Genomic DNA, 14113 nt, shown 5'->3' on the forward strand with positions numbered 1-14113 from the left:
TTGAGGTGAGGTTTTCCTTCTAGTCATTTTGCTCAGTGCAGGGTGGCCAAAAACAAGTTGTATTGGAACCCGGGGGAGTATCTTCTAAATCTGTAGAATTTACGTCCCTTGACTTCCCCTGGAACTGGTCCGTCCAGCTGGTCTTCTGGGGGAGGGGCCTGCTGTGCTGATTTTCAGGTGTTAGCACTTGGGGGAGCTGCTCTGCCCCTGCCTGCTGCAGGGCTCAGCGGGGGTTGTTCACCCCGTGAGGCCCCAGGAGGAACAGCCGCAGTTGCTATGGCAACTCTGGAAGCCTGGATTCAGCCCCTGCAGTAACTCCGGGGCTCTCGGTCTGCAGGGCCTGGAGGCTCCGGGGCGGGGCCGCTGATCTGCTCAGCTCGGGGCAGGAGCGTCCTCGCTGTCCTGGGCCCTCCCGGCCTCTGCCTGTCCCGGGGGAGGCCGGATCCTGGGCTGTGTCCCGGCGCCCTGTGCTCCGGGGCCTGCGCTGTTGGATTCGCGCTCCCGCCCCGCAGCCCCCTCCCTGGAGCCGCCCCCGAGCCCCTCCGAGCTGCTCCGGGTCCCGCCGTGCGCGCTGCAGCCCTTAGGGAGCTCGGCGCACTCTCCCGGGGCGCAGGTGCCTGTTAGTGCCCCCGGGAGCTTGAGGGCACTCCCGCCCTCCTGGGGTCCTGCTCCAACTCCCTGCGAGGCCTTTCCGCCCGGGAAGGTTGGTGCAGCTCCTGCTTCTCCGGGACGGGGCTCTCCTGTCCTGGGGACACTCGCCCCGGCCTCAGCCCGGCTCCTCGCGGGGCCCCTCCCCCTCGGAGGCCTTTTGTTCCTTTATTTCTCTTTCCCCGTCTTCCTACCTTGATAGAAGCGCGAACTCTTCTCACTGTAGCATTCCAGCTGGTCTCTCTTTACATCTCAGGCCGAATTCGTAGATGTTCAGGGTGATTTGAAGGTTATCTAGGTAATTTGGTGGGGACAGGTGATTGGGGACCCTGCTCTTCCGCCATCTTGCCCCTCCTCCAAGTCTTTTATTTTTAAAGTTCTACATTAATATATATAACCTCCTTCCACTTGAATTCCCTAAATTTCATTGTTTTTTATTTCTATCTTTTTTTAATTGAATGCTTGACTCATTTCTTTTTTTTTTTTCTTTTTTGATTTTCAAAACATGTGAAAGTGTTTACTTCTGAGTCTATCTGGCTAAATCACATAAGCTTTGATATGACTTATATATTATTTTTCTTTGTTAACCTGTTGAATTTTTATTTGCTCTTTATCCTATGGTAATTTGTGGGGGTGTTTTAAGTATTTAAGTGATTGAGGAATTTTTATTAAAATTGTTAGTGAGTTTTATTTTAGGTAACCAAGGAATATGGCCTGTATGGCTCTTATCTTTTATGAGGTGAGCATTATAGTGCATTTAATACTTATCATTTTCATTTTTTTAAGATTTATTTATTTATTTATGATAGACATAGAGAGAGAGAGAGGCAGAGACACAGGCAGACGGAGTAGCAGGCTCCATGCCATGAGCCCAACGCAGGACTTAATCCCGGGACCCCAGGATCACGCCCTGGGCCAAAGGCAGGCACAAAACCGCTGAGCCACCCAGGGAGCCCTCATTTTCTTTTTTTAAAATTTTATAGTGTATATTCTGTGTCTGTTAACAAAATATATTATTTCTTTTTAAATTTATATAAATGGTGTCATACTGTATCCATTTTATCCTCTGTTTTAGCTGAATTGTCTATTTTTTAGATCCACTCATGATTTTAAACAGCCATAGAGTATCCATTTGAATAGATATAAAACTTTATATTGCATGTATGATCCAGCATCTATTCTTCAGTTATCTTCAATTTTTCCAAGTATAAACAATGTTCTGTAGCTTTCCCTATGAGCATGAAGAAGAATTTTTATACAGTATATGGATTGTGCACATCTTTAACTTGGAAAGATACTACAAATTATATTCCAAATTGATTGTAACAATCTCCGTACACTTTCTACTTTTAAAATTTATTGATTGGGGGGGGGGCTAGTTAAGATTTCATGTTAATAAATACTCCTTTAACGCTTGAAAAATATGTAATCTGTACAATAAACCAGAATAATATGTTATTAACTTTCAGAGAAGTGTTTAATGTGGCAGTTACATGTATAGGCTTTAAGTCCAAAATTTAAGGTTTCAAAGTCCAGCTTCATCACATACAAGTTTTCAGCAGCTCAATTTTTCTGTCTGTAACTAGGACAAGAGTAATAGTGACTCATATGGTTATAGTGAGGGTGAAATGAATTAATGAAGAAAGTAACTAAAACAGTGTCTGCCACATGATAAGAACTCAATAAACATTAGCTCTAGCATTATTATTATCATATTAAGTTTACAAGGATTGGAAAGAACATTGTAGATCAAGAGTAGGAACTCCTACTTTTCAAAACAGGGAGTGAAAATGTATTGTTTTATTATTGAATGAGGTAGTTAATTTAATATGTCATTGCATCCTTATGGGATTCACTAGTAAGAACAAACTCAATTCTTTCTCTTTAGGATTTCTTAAGAGAATAATGGCAGAATAATGAAGGAAATCATGAATAGAATGTATGAAATAGATGTACTGAAACCAAAGCAAACTAAATAATTATGATATTTTATGTAAATGGAAATTCTGGACATTGGGATATATATTCTAATATTGATATGTTGAAATCTCTCAGATCAGTGTGAAACAAAATACAGTGCTTGAAAAGTTTAATATCTATTGAGATATCATATAAATGAAAAGAGAAAGCAAAGAATGGCATCATTAAATTTTAATTTATGAATAGATAATGAATAATGCAAGTGAATGAAGTAAAAAGTTAACTACGAGGAAGGAAACTAAATTTTCCTGTAAAACAAAATTAGCCTTAATTAAATTTAAAAATAACTGTAACAAGCTGTGGCTTATAACAGGTATGCCTAAATCCAAAAATACTAGTAACTTAAAAGGGCATAGCTCTTGTATTACTCCTTCAAGACTACAGAGCAATTTATTATCATTTTATCTGCATAGCCATTATAATGAAACAGTAATTGACAGAAAGGCAACAAAAGACACAGTTAATCTTCCATCAGGTGCCTACCTGGCAAAGATATTGAAACTTGGTTGCACAGGGATTGCTTCTGTAATAAATCACCATAAATTTAGTGCCTTAAAGAGACATACATTATTATCCTGCAGTTCTGGAGATCAGAAGTTTAAAATGGGTTGGCAGAGATGTGTTCTTCGTAGAAGATCTATGGAAGAATCTATTTTCTTGCCTTTCCCAGTTTCTAGAGTCTCCCTGCATTCCTTGGGTCATGGCTCCCCATCATTGGCTCTGTCATCAATTCCCCTTCCCTGGCTCTGATTCTTCTGTTTTCTTCTTATAAGGACCCTCGTGATTACATTGGACCAACCAGGATGATTTGGGATAATTTCCTCATTTTAAAGTTTACTCACATCTGCAAAGTCCTTTTTGCCATGTGAGATAATAGATTCATAGGTTTGGGGTATTAGGACACACACTGAGCCCCCAAAGTCCTTCGGTCCCATTCAAGATGGGAGATACTCAAGTATATTAAAGAAAATAATCCAGTAAAAAGGAAAAAAACGATGATGCCAGAGAAAGAGGACACAATAGTAAAATCCTTAAGAAATGAAAGGAATTAGCATCCAAGTATGCTTATTCCATTTTAGTAGTACTTGGCACATTTTAGGGACTCAGTAAGTGTTTGCAAATACATACTAATCTGAAGTCCAAGTATTTACTTGGAAGATGCCAAAAGGCAGAAATTTGTGCTACATTTGCTATATTCATAGCAAAACTAAACAAAAACATAGTTATCTAGTAATAAGGTAAAACTACTACTTCAAAATTTATTTGAGAGAGAGAAGATACCAAAACATTTGAACAATAAAAATATAAGGAAAACACATCAAAATGCATGTTACCAAAATAATATTCAAAAGAATATATACTTTTCTGAATATATATGGTAACTGAGACTATTCTAGGACTTGAAAAAGAAACAAATTAAACCAAATAAGTTGGATAGAGATGACGCATTTAAGAGCAGAAATAAGCATGTTCGGGGAAGGGGAGAGAAAAATCAATAAAAATTGAGCACCAAAAACAGTAATTAACTGGGAAGAAAAGGTTAAAGTAACTGCCCTTGAAGTCATTCACTTCCTTCAGGAGGCGGAGAAACCCCCAGAGAAAAAGGCAGGTGACCATCCTGCCAACTGGACCTCCAGGTAAATAGACTATAAATATTTGTTAGGAAGGAGAGTACTTCTTTCTAAAATGCCTTAAACAGGAAATCTCAGGCTAAAGATTGCCTAAAGCAAATAGAATCCAAGATGTAAGGGGGGTGGCTCCTTGGACAATGCCACACAGGATATAAAATACAGCGGTTTTAGAACTGAAACGCTCTCACAGTGTGCAGTGCTCCTGGCTGCCTCACACAGAGACCTCTCTATTCCAGATCAGAGGAACATATTCAGGGCAGGAAGAACCTCTGTCTGTTGCCTCTGAACTTTTTGACTGCTTGTATCCTTGCTCTTATTTGGTGAAGCTTTTCACTAGGTAAGATTTCTGATTTATGTGAGTCTGGTTTTTCAGTCCAACCCTGGGCATTGGTTACTCATTAATCAACAGAAAAGCCTAACATCAATGATCAACCACTGACTCAATTCAAAAAAATATTTAATAAGTCTATTTTAAAAAATCACTTACATCATGACAAATATTCTCAACTATAATATTAACTCATCGAGAAATCAAAGTAACATGGATAACTATTTAATAAAAAGGAGGTATTCAAATGAACATTTCATAAAAGATTCACATTAATAAAGTCAATGACACAAAAATAGGAAGTCATTACATAATGAGCATTTCATTGTTACAGATTCATTGTAAAACTTTGTAAAAATGTCAAAGGATCATACATAGATAACAGTAACTATCCAGAAATATTTAGAATTAAAACATAGCCCAAAAAATTCTATGAAGCAAAAACTGTTTGGATTCCAAAACCTAAAAAAAAGAAATATCACAGAAGGTTTATTAGGCCAATTTCAATTACAGAATGATATACAAGCATCCAAATATTATAAAAACTGCCAGTGATTTATCCTAGGACTTTAAACTGATGCAGCACAAAGAAAACAACCAACGTGACTCATCATATTAACAAGGGGGAAAAAAAAAACCTAAAATCTTCTAAGCTTCTCACTAAGCGCCAAGAACACATTTGGCAAAATCTAATATCTTTGTTCTAAATTTTAAGTCGAATAACTAAGCTCAATAACGAAGTCAGTAACTAATGTCATTGAGAATTTAACTGACCATCATATGTGTATTTCAAGTCCTGTGTTTATATATTTAATATCAATCTTCTGGAGTCATTCCCTTTAAGAAAATGACAATGAATACCACCCCCCTTTTACCACTTCTGCTTAATATATGAGTAATATTTGCAATTCATGTATTAGTACTATTGGTAATTACCATTCAAGCAGGAAAGAAAATAGGGATTACAAACATAACAATGAAGATATAAATGAACTATGTTTGCAGATGACATGAATATGCATCTGGAAAGAAAAAAAGAAAAAAAAGAAATTATTACTAGAGACAATCATCCAGCAAGGCTCCAGACTGTAAGATAAATCCACCAAACTTAATTGCATCTCTTTATAAAAATGATACCTGATTAGAATAATGTAGAAACAGAATTAATTTCACTATAATAGAGGTCAAGATATTTAAGTGCCAGAATATTCATTTAATTTAGGTCATAAGGGTTTGGGGGTTTTTAATACATAATAGAATAAGCAATCTATTAGAATTCTGGTTGGAAAAATTAAATCTAGACAAGATTTCAATATGTCTATAGTTGTCATAGATAGTAAATTAATGGTGATAATAAATAGCATTTATTGCTTACTATGTGGCAGGTATTATGGAAAGGGCTTTATTGCATTTTCTGCTTAATCACTAATCCTATGAGCTAAATTCTAATCTCTTCACAGTCAAGGAAGTTGAAGTTAAGAGAAGTCAAGTATTTGTCTATAGTCACTATGTGGTAAGTGACAAAGACTGGATTTGAAATGACTATACAGGATACTTGGTACAAATTGAACAATCGAGAGTGAAGCTTATTGAAAAGAGTAGGCAAGAAGTAATAGCACATTTTTTCTCTTAAAGATTCAAAACAATAAACTCCTTGTACCAGATTTTTAAAAAGCTTCAAAGTGATAATTACATGTTTGTATTTTTTTTGTTTTTTTTTTATTTTTTTTTCATGTTTGTATTTTTTGAGGCTAGCTACAAGTGGTGTATTTGATTAAAAATTAAAATATAGAAGTAATTTGTTAACATATAATTAGAAAATGGGTTTCTGCCAAGTATCTAAATTGCTCTGGGGACTGAGCCCAGTTCAGACCCATGTTGCCCATGACCTCTAACTGGGTCTCACAGGTGTGCCCACAGTGTAGGGCACAGGTAACCGAAGAGGGCATGACCAGGCCCAGCTGGGTGCTGCTCTCTGCTGGGCTCTGGACCTCACCTCACCTGCTGCTCTCTACTGGGCTCTGGACCTCACCTCACCAGGCTAGAGAAGGAAGCCTCGACAATACATATCCAACTCCAAATCTCTATTAAAACCCCATACTTGCTTGAACCAGTGTGTCTCATCAAAAACGATTAATAATTTCCTGTGCTTTTTCTTTCTATTCTTTAGATTCTATTTCATTTGTTTTGTGCTTTAATTTCTTATGCTTAAGGTACTTATTTCTACTTCCTCTAAATCTCTTGATTTTTTTCAAAATTTTATTTGCTCTGTCATTTTTTCATTAAATACTTTTTATATGTTGATTTTGCCTGTCCTTAACTTAATCTTTCTTTGACGTTCATCCCATTTGTTATAATGTTCTTAACATTCTAACTCTCCGATATTAGCCTGCTTCTTATTTCTAACTTTGTGAGGTTTCAAAATGATTTATAATTCATGTATTTCAGTTTTTCAAATGGTTAACTTTTGGTTGTAATTATGTTCATTATTGTTAATCTGTGTTTCTAACAATTCTTCATTTTTCTTCCTTTTTATGATTTTAACTATAAATCTTCTTCCACTTACACATGAATTATTTTTTCCCTCATGATGTGTCTTCACGATGGCTGAAAAAAGTTATAGTCAAGAAAGTGATAAGAGAGAGGGGGTAGTCCATCATAACAAGAAAAACTACAGGCTTTTTCCCTATTTTTCCTCTCTTACCTTACCTCAACATCTATCTCTCTGTTGCCATCCCCACCTTTACCCCAAGCCTTAATCTTTGGCAGCTCACAGGTTAGTGATCCTAACCAGGTGATAAAAATTCTCCCCATCTATATGTCTCACACTTACTCTCCTGTGATCAGTGTGATTTTCTTAATTTATCATTTTCATGAGAAACTATGTATTCTACATCCATGGTCGCTAACATATACAGATGTAGAGCAAGCCATGCCACATTTATGGCACAGGATAGACAGGGCATTAATCGGACGTCAAAACATTACAACTATAATCTGACTCTGGTAGAGGAACCAGCTGATGTTGAACTTCTAGCCAGCATTCACAGAGGAATATTAGCATTCCTGAGTCTGAGGCCCTGCTTCTAACACTCTTTACCTGTCATATTTTTTGTCTTATTATTGAGATATAAATGACATATAACATTATGTTATTTTAGGTGTCCAATGTAACAATTCTATATTTGCATATATTGCAAAATGATCACCTCAACAAGTCTAGATAGCAACCATCACCACCATAGTTGCAATTCTTTTTCCCCTGAGATGAGACCTTTTATGATCTGCTCTCTTACCATATTTCTACCTTTGGTTTTTCTAACCTTTTTCTCCACTTAGTTCTAGGATTCTCCCAGTACATGGACCTGCTCTCATCCTTCCCTCATAATGGGGGACACATTGACGCTGGCTAGACCTGAGAATTTAAGTTGAGAGACAATCTCTGCTAGTCTGTCTTATTATCACTAAAATCCCTCCCCCAAACCCTTCTAAATTACCAGAATCCTAAGAGAAAAGGAAGCCTATTTAAACTCTTTGCTATGGATCCTTAATACAGGTAGAATCAACATGACTTCTCTGATTCTTTGTCTTCTCAAGTTGAACAGGATGGTATTCTGGACTGATTAGAATTCCAAAGGGTAACAAAAATCAATCTTCAGAACTCAAGTCTCAAAGTTGATTCCCCCAATATCATGCTATTTTACCCTTCTGCTTATTCCTTTAGGAGGGCCCAACTAAATGGAAGCTTTCATCTGTGATTGAATTATCTGATATAGTGTAACCTATATAAGACACTTACTGTTCTGGTTATTTATTGCCATGTAACAAATTACCCCCCAAAACTTAGAAGCTTAAGGCAATAACCAATTTATTATGTTTTATGATTCTGTGAGTCAGGGCTTTGGGCAGGATTCCACTGGTGATTCTTCTGCTCCATATGGCATTTACTAAGGTCATCTGCTGGTATTCAGCTGTTCCAGAGAGTCCAATACACCTGCTCTTATGGTGCAAGAACATCAGCAGACATGGCTGGGAAGCTGAATTCAGTGGAGAATGTCAACCAGAGCACCTACATGTGGCCTTTCCTGGTGTAGTCATATGTCTTCCATGGTTGCTGAAGACTCTTAAAGAGTGTTCTTAGAGAAAGGAAGTGAAAGCTGACATTTTTTGGCCTTGGCTAGAACACTGGTGAAGTTCACATCTACTATATTCTATTGTTCCAAGAAGCCAAAGGCCCCACTCAGATTCAAGTGGGGGGGAAATAGACGTGTAGCTCTCCTACTCTAAGGAGTATAGTTGACCAAGGGCCCAGGTACTGCACTTTGAAGTCTGTATCTCCCACCAGGGATTGAATATGTCAGACATATTAAGTCAGACTTGTTTCTGAAAGACATAAGACTGTCTGTCAGCCAGCTTTGGCCTAAGGACTCCCCAATAGCTCTGCTGAAAATTGCTTGGATACACAGCAATCTAGGATGCTTTCACTCTTATCCCCCTCCCTTCTTCACTCAATCAGACTTGCACTGCTATCTAATGTCTCTCCCAGCCTCTCTTGTCTTCATCTCTGTTTCCTTTCATGAAGACATCGCTTCCCACTAACCTTCTTGCACATCTAATGTTATCTTGGTTTCTAGCTCTCAAGAACTCCTGCTAACATAAAATTTTACCTCTCAGAAGGAAGAGGGTTAAAGAATTTGTGGCTATCTTCAATCACATCACTTCTTATTCCATGCTCTAACCCTGGAACTTTCTCAAAGTAACGAATTTCACCCGGAGTGTGTAGTTACTGGCCTGCAGATCCAGCCCCACTCCTACCTCCAGCCACAGCTGCTTGAACCCCAGATTGACTCCCAATTCAGGCAACCCAAGGCTGAGCTGAAGCAATCACAGTGTCTCTCAAGAATTAACAGTCAATCAACCAGTTAGCAATAAGGAGCTGGCTGCTAGAATGGTAGCCCCAGAAGCCAGAGTCAGCACCATAGCAAGCCAAAGCTAAGAGGGACCACAATCAGAAGCCTTGTAGACGATTTAGAGAAAAGAAAATATAACCCCACCTGCAGAAAGAAGCAGAGACACAACCCTTGAGGCAAAGTGATAGACATTCCAGAGATGCCTGATGGATTTCCAGTTTCCGTGAGGTCCAGGTATACACTGTACAAAGGAGTTTTATATAACCCATTGAGTTGTTTGCCCAAGATTGAAGTTCTAAGCCAGAATGTGACCTTATTTGAAAGTAGGGTCATTGCAGACGGAATTGAGTAAAATGAGGTGATACTGAAGTAGGGTAGGCTCTTATTCCAATATGATTGTATCCTTATAAAAAGGGGGAGTTGGGACACAGACACACACATACACACACACAGGAAGAACACCACTTAAAGGTAAAGGCAGAGATGGGAGTGAAGTTTCCACCAGCCAAGGAATACCAAAGACTTCCAGCCAAACACGAGAAGCTAGGGGAGATTCTAGAACAGATTTGCTCTCAGAGCCTTTAGAAGGAACCAACTGTACCTCAGACTTCTGGCCTCCAGACTGCAACCATAAATTCCTGTTGTTTAAACCATTCAGTTTGTAGCAGCCTAGCAAACTAATATAACCCCTATTACTTTCCAATAAAACCCATTTCCATTTGAGCTAATTTGAGTGGTTCTCTGTTCCTTGTAAAGGAAAAAAAAAAAAGATATGCATCAAAAGGCCTGACTTATATCACCTATGCTCTGAACAGAGAGAACACCCTCTAGCAGAGCCAGGATTCTTCTCAGAAAATTATTCTGAATGTCCTCCAGGACAAAGATAAATGAATGAGCAAAGTTTAAAAGTTCTCGTCTAAAGTGGATGTCAAAAGAGTTTTAGCCCCAAAAAAAAATTTTTTTTTGCCCAAAAAACTTTAAAGGCAAATACAACCAGAATTTTGCTTTGACAAAACAAACTCTCAATTAAGCAACGTTAGTGTGCAGAGCTTTGGGTGATGCTATTTCCTCCTATTAGTCACAGAATAAACGATTATCTAAAAATATAACCAAGTAACTACTCGTTTTATATGGGATCTCTATTCATTGCCCAGTTTAGAAGCAGGGAATGGAAACCAGAAGAATTTTAGTTTTTGGAAAAGAGGATTAGAAGTCCTTTTTTGGCAATAATTAACTAGCAAGGTCATGCTGTCAGCATATTAAACAAAAATTATCTTTCTGTCTTTCATAGTAAACATGTGCATCCAGCTCCCCCAAAAGTGGCTCTAGAAGATGAAAATATAAATTTTAAACAGGGAGGGGGCAGAGAAGAATGAGAAGCAGGTAAAACATAACCACGCATTAGCAATTCTAACTCCTCTGCCTGGGAGTAGTCATTAACCACCCTAAATCCCACAGGAGTCTAATGACTCCGAATGAGTATCTATAAAAGCCACAAATTATCTAATATTGTCCCTGATTTACTAGGTGTGGAGTAGCCATATATAAAACCTGACTGTTCTATAAAATACTGGCCTGAGAATCCCAGACATCCAAGCAAATTGCAGACCAGGGAGGAATATACCACAAATTAATAAAACTATAATTTGGAGAAACTAGCTAATTGCTTTTTTCTTTTTCTGGGAAGATTGTCTTTTTAAATATGGAATCCTCCAAAATGTGGCTTCCATAGGAGACAATTTTTTGTTTTGACTTCAAACATGCTGACTGGTTTTCAAAAGCTAAGTCTTCCTAGGCACTAACCTTTGTGAACCTTTATATTGTGTTTGTTAAAGATCAGAGCTTTATAAAACTCATCACTTCCTATAAACAATTGTAAGTCTTTTGTTTTTCTTCCAGGAAGAAAGAAATTTTTGACTAATGACTAGTCATTCAGGTATCTATAAATCTCAGGGAAATTTCCCAAGTGCTGTGGCTTTCTCCATAGAGACTTGTTTCTCCAAGTCCGAGTCCTCATTTCACCAAACTGGCTCTTATGTCATGGAGACCTGCCATCTTACCATTGTGTCTTCTCATTCTTAAATGTGGGCTATATCTCCAATCTAGTCAAGTCTTCTTTACCATCACTCAGACCACATATCCTAGTTTCCTGTGTATGGATTTTTCAAATCTCTTGTCACATTTATCCCTAAGTATTTTAAGGTTTTAGTATGGTATTCTGAATTCTATTTTTAACTTCATTTTTCAATTGTCAGTTGAGAGTACATAGAAATATTATGTACTATTACATAATTGACAATATTACATCTATTGACCTACTAAACTACAGCTTGCTCAATTCACTTAATTCATTCTAGCAGTTCTTTGTTAAATTCCTTAGGATTTTCTCCATTTTAAAAAAAATGCCATTTGAGAATAAGTAATTTTGACTATTTGTCTCCAGTCTTGAACCTTTTATTTCTTTTTCTTGCCTTATTGTCCTAGATAGGCCTGCCAGTACAATGTTGAATAGAAATAATTAGAACAGAAATCTTTGCCTCATTCCTGATCTTAAGGGGACAACGTTCAGTCTTTCACAATTAAATATAATGTTAGCTATAGGCTTTTCACAAATCCAATTGATCTTTTTGAAATAAAAATTAGATCAGGTTATTCATTTGACCAATATCCTCTAGTGGCTTCCTAAATCATTTAAAATAATATCCTAAATTCTTAAAATGATCTGCACCATGTGGTTTTCTGTTATCTCTCTGAACTCAGACCCTGCCATGCTTCCTTATTCACAGTCAGCCACACTGGCTTGTTGCTTCAAATGTTACAAGCTGCCCCACTCAGTACTTTTGCACTTGCCCCTGCTGCCTGATTGTTTCTCCCTAGATAACCATTCTGTTCTCTGTTCAAATTTCACTGCATTAGTGACACCCCTCTTGACTACTTTATATAAAATAGACACCCCACCTCCACCTTGCCTAAATATTTCCTGCCACCCATCCTGCCATATTTTCCTTCACAGAACTTATCACCAACCAATATATTATATACTTCTTTAATTATTCATATATCCTTTCCTTCCATCATGAAAGATCCTTGAGGGCAGGAATTTTTTCTGTGACATAACTGAGCAAATGGTTTTTGTTTAGAAAGTATGTATTGAATGAAAAAATAAATATCTACTCCGTGTTTGAGTGTCAATAAGGCTTACCCTGCCATTTGCTATTTGCTAGGGGTGATGGAAAGCAAAACTGTCACTATCAAAGAACTTAGAAAGTAAGGTAAACAAAGGCAAAAAATGAACTATTGGGACTTCATCAAGATAGAAAGCTTTTGCGCAGCAAAGGAAACAGTTGACAAGACCAAAAAACAACAAACAGAATGGGAGAAGATATTAGCAAATGAAATATCAGATAAAGGTCTAGTATCCAAGATCTATAAAGAACTTCTCAAATTCAATACCCAAAGAATAAATAATCCAATCAATAAATGGGCAGAAGACATGAACAGACATTTTGCCAAAGAAGACATACAAATGACCAACAGACACATGAAAAAATGCTCAACATCACTTGGCATCAGGGTAATACAAATCACAACCACAATAAAATACCACCACACTGCAGTCAGAATGGCTAAAATTAACAAGTCAGGAAATGACAGATGTTGGTGACAGATGTGGAGAAAGGGAACCCTCTTACACTGTTGATGGGAATGCAGCTGGAAAATAGTATGGAGGTTCCTCAAAAAGTTAAAAATAGAGCTACCTTATGACCCAGCAATTCCATTATTGGATACTTACCCCAAAGATACAAATGTAGTAATCAGAAGGGGCACCTGCACTTTGATGTTATAGCAGCAATGTCCACAATAGCCAAACTATGGGAAGAGCTCAGATGTCCATCAACAGATGAATGGATAAAGATGATATGGTATACACACACACACACACACACACACACACACATATGGTATATACCATATGTATATATACCATATATATGCCATATACATATATATAATGGAATACTACTCAGCTATCAAAAATGAAATCTTGTCATTTGCAATGACATGGATGGAACTAGAGGGTATTATGCTAAGTGAAATAAGTCAATCAGAGAAAGACAATTATCATATGATCTCACTCATATGTGGAATTTAAAAAACAAAACAGATGAACATAGGGGAAGTGGGGTGGGGGGATAGAGGGAAACAAGCCATAAGAGATTCTTAATGACGGAGAACAAACAGGGTTGACGGAGAGAGGTGGGTGGGGATGGGCTAGATGGCTGATGGGTATTAAGGAGGACAGCTATTATGATGAGCACTGGGTGTTGTATGTAAGTGATGAATGACTGAATTCTACTCCAGAAACCAATACTGCATTGTATGTTCACTACCTAAAATTTAAATAATAAAAACAAAATAAAATGAAATAGAAGTGGTCTTGTCACTCCCTTTTTCTTTTATTTTTTGTTTCTTACATAAACTTACAGGATTTTGCTGTCATGGTCATATCATGGTAGTCAAGGTCTAGACAAGTATTACCTACATTCCCATATGGACATTCTGAATAAGGCTTAGAAAATCTCTTATTTCACTGCAATGTGCCAGCTTTATATTAG

General features: G+C 37.6%; 1 protein-coding gene and 1 long non-coding RNA gene across 2 annotated transcripts in view; both read right to left on the reverse strand.

Moving 5' to 3' along the window:
* The window catches only part of PLCZ1 (phospholipase C zeta 1), a 148574-nt gene that overhangs the window by 89054 nt on the left and 45407 nt on the right, over positions 1-14113 (reverse strand). The window lies entirely within an intron of this gene.
* Positions 4847-10280, reverse strand: LOC129505608 (uncharacterized). Its single transcript, XR_008663568.1, has 3 exons — positions 10099-10280; positions 5524-5609; positions 4847-5049 (listed from the first exon to the last, which is right to left on the reverse strand). It is a non-coding gene; the product is annotated as an uncharacterized LOC129505608 (long non-coding RNA).

This window comes from Nyctereutes procyonoides, unplaced genomic scaffold (assembly GCF_905146905.1).
Source record: "Nyctereutes procyonoides isolate TBG_1078 unplaced genomic scaffold, NYPRO_anot_genome, whole genome shotgun sequence".
In the NCBI taxonomy this organism is placed as follows: domain Eukaryota; kingdom Metazoa; phylum Chordata; class Mammalia; order Carnivora; family Canidae; genus Nyctereutes; species Nyctereutes procyonoides.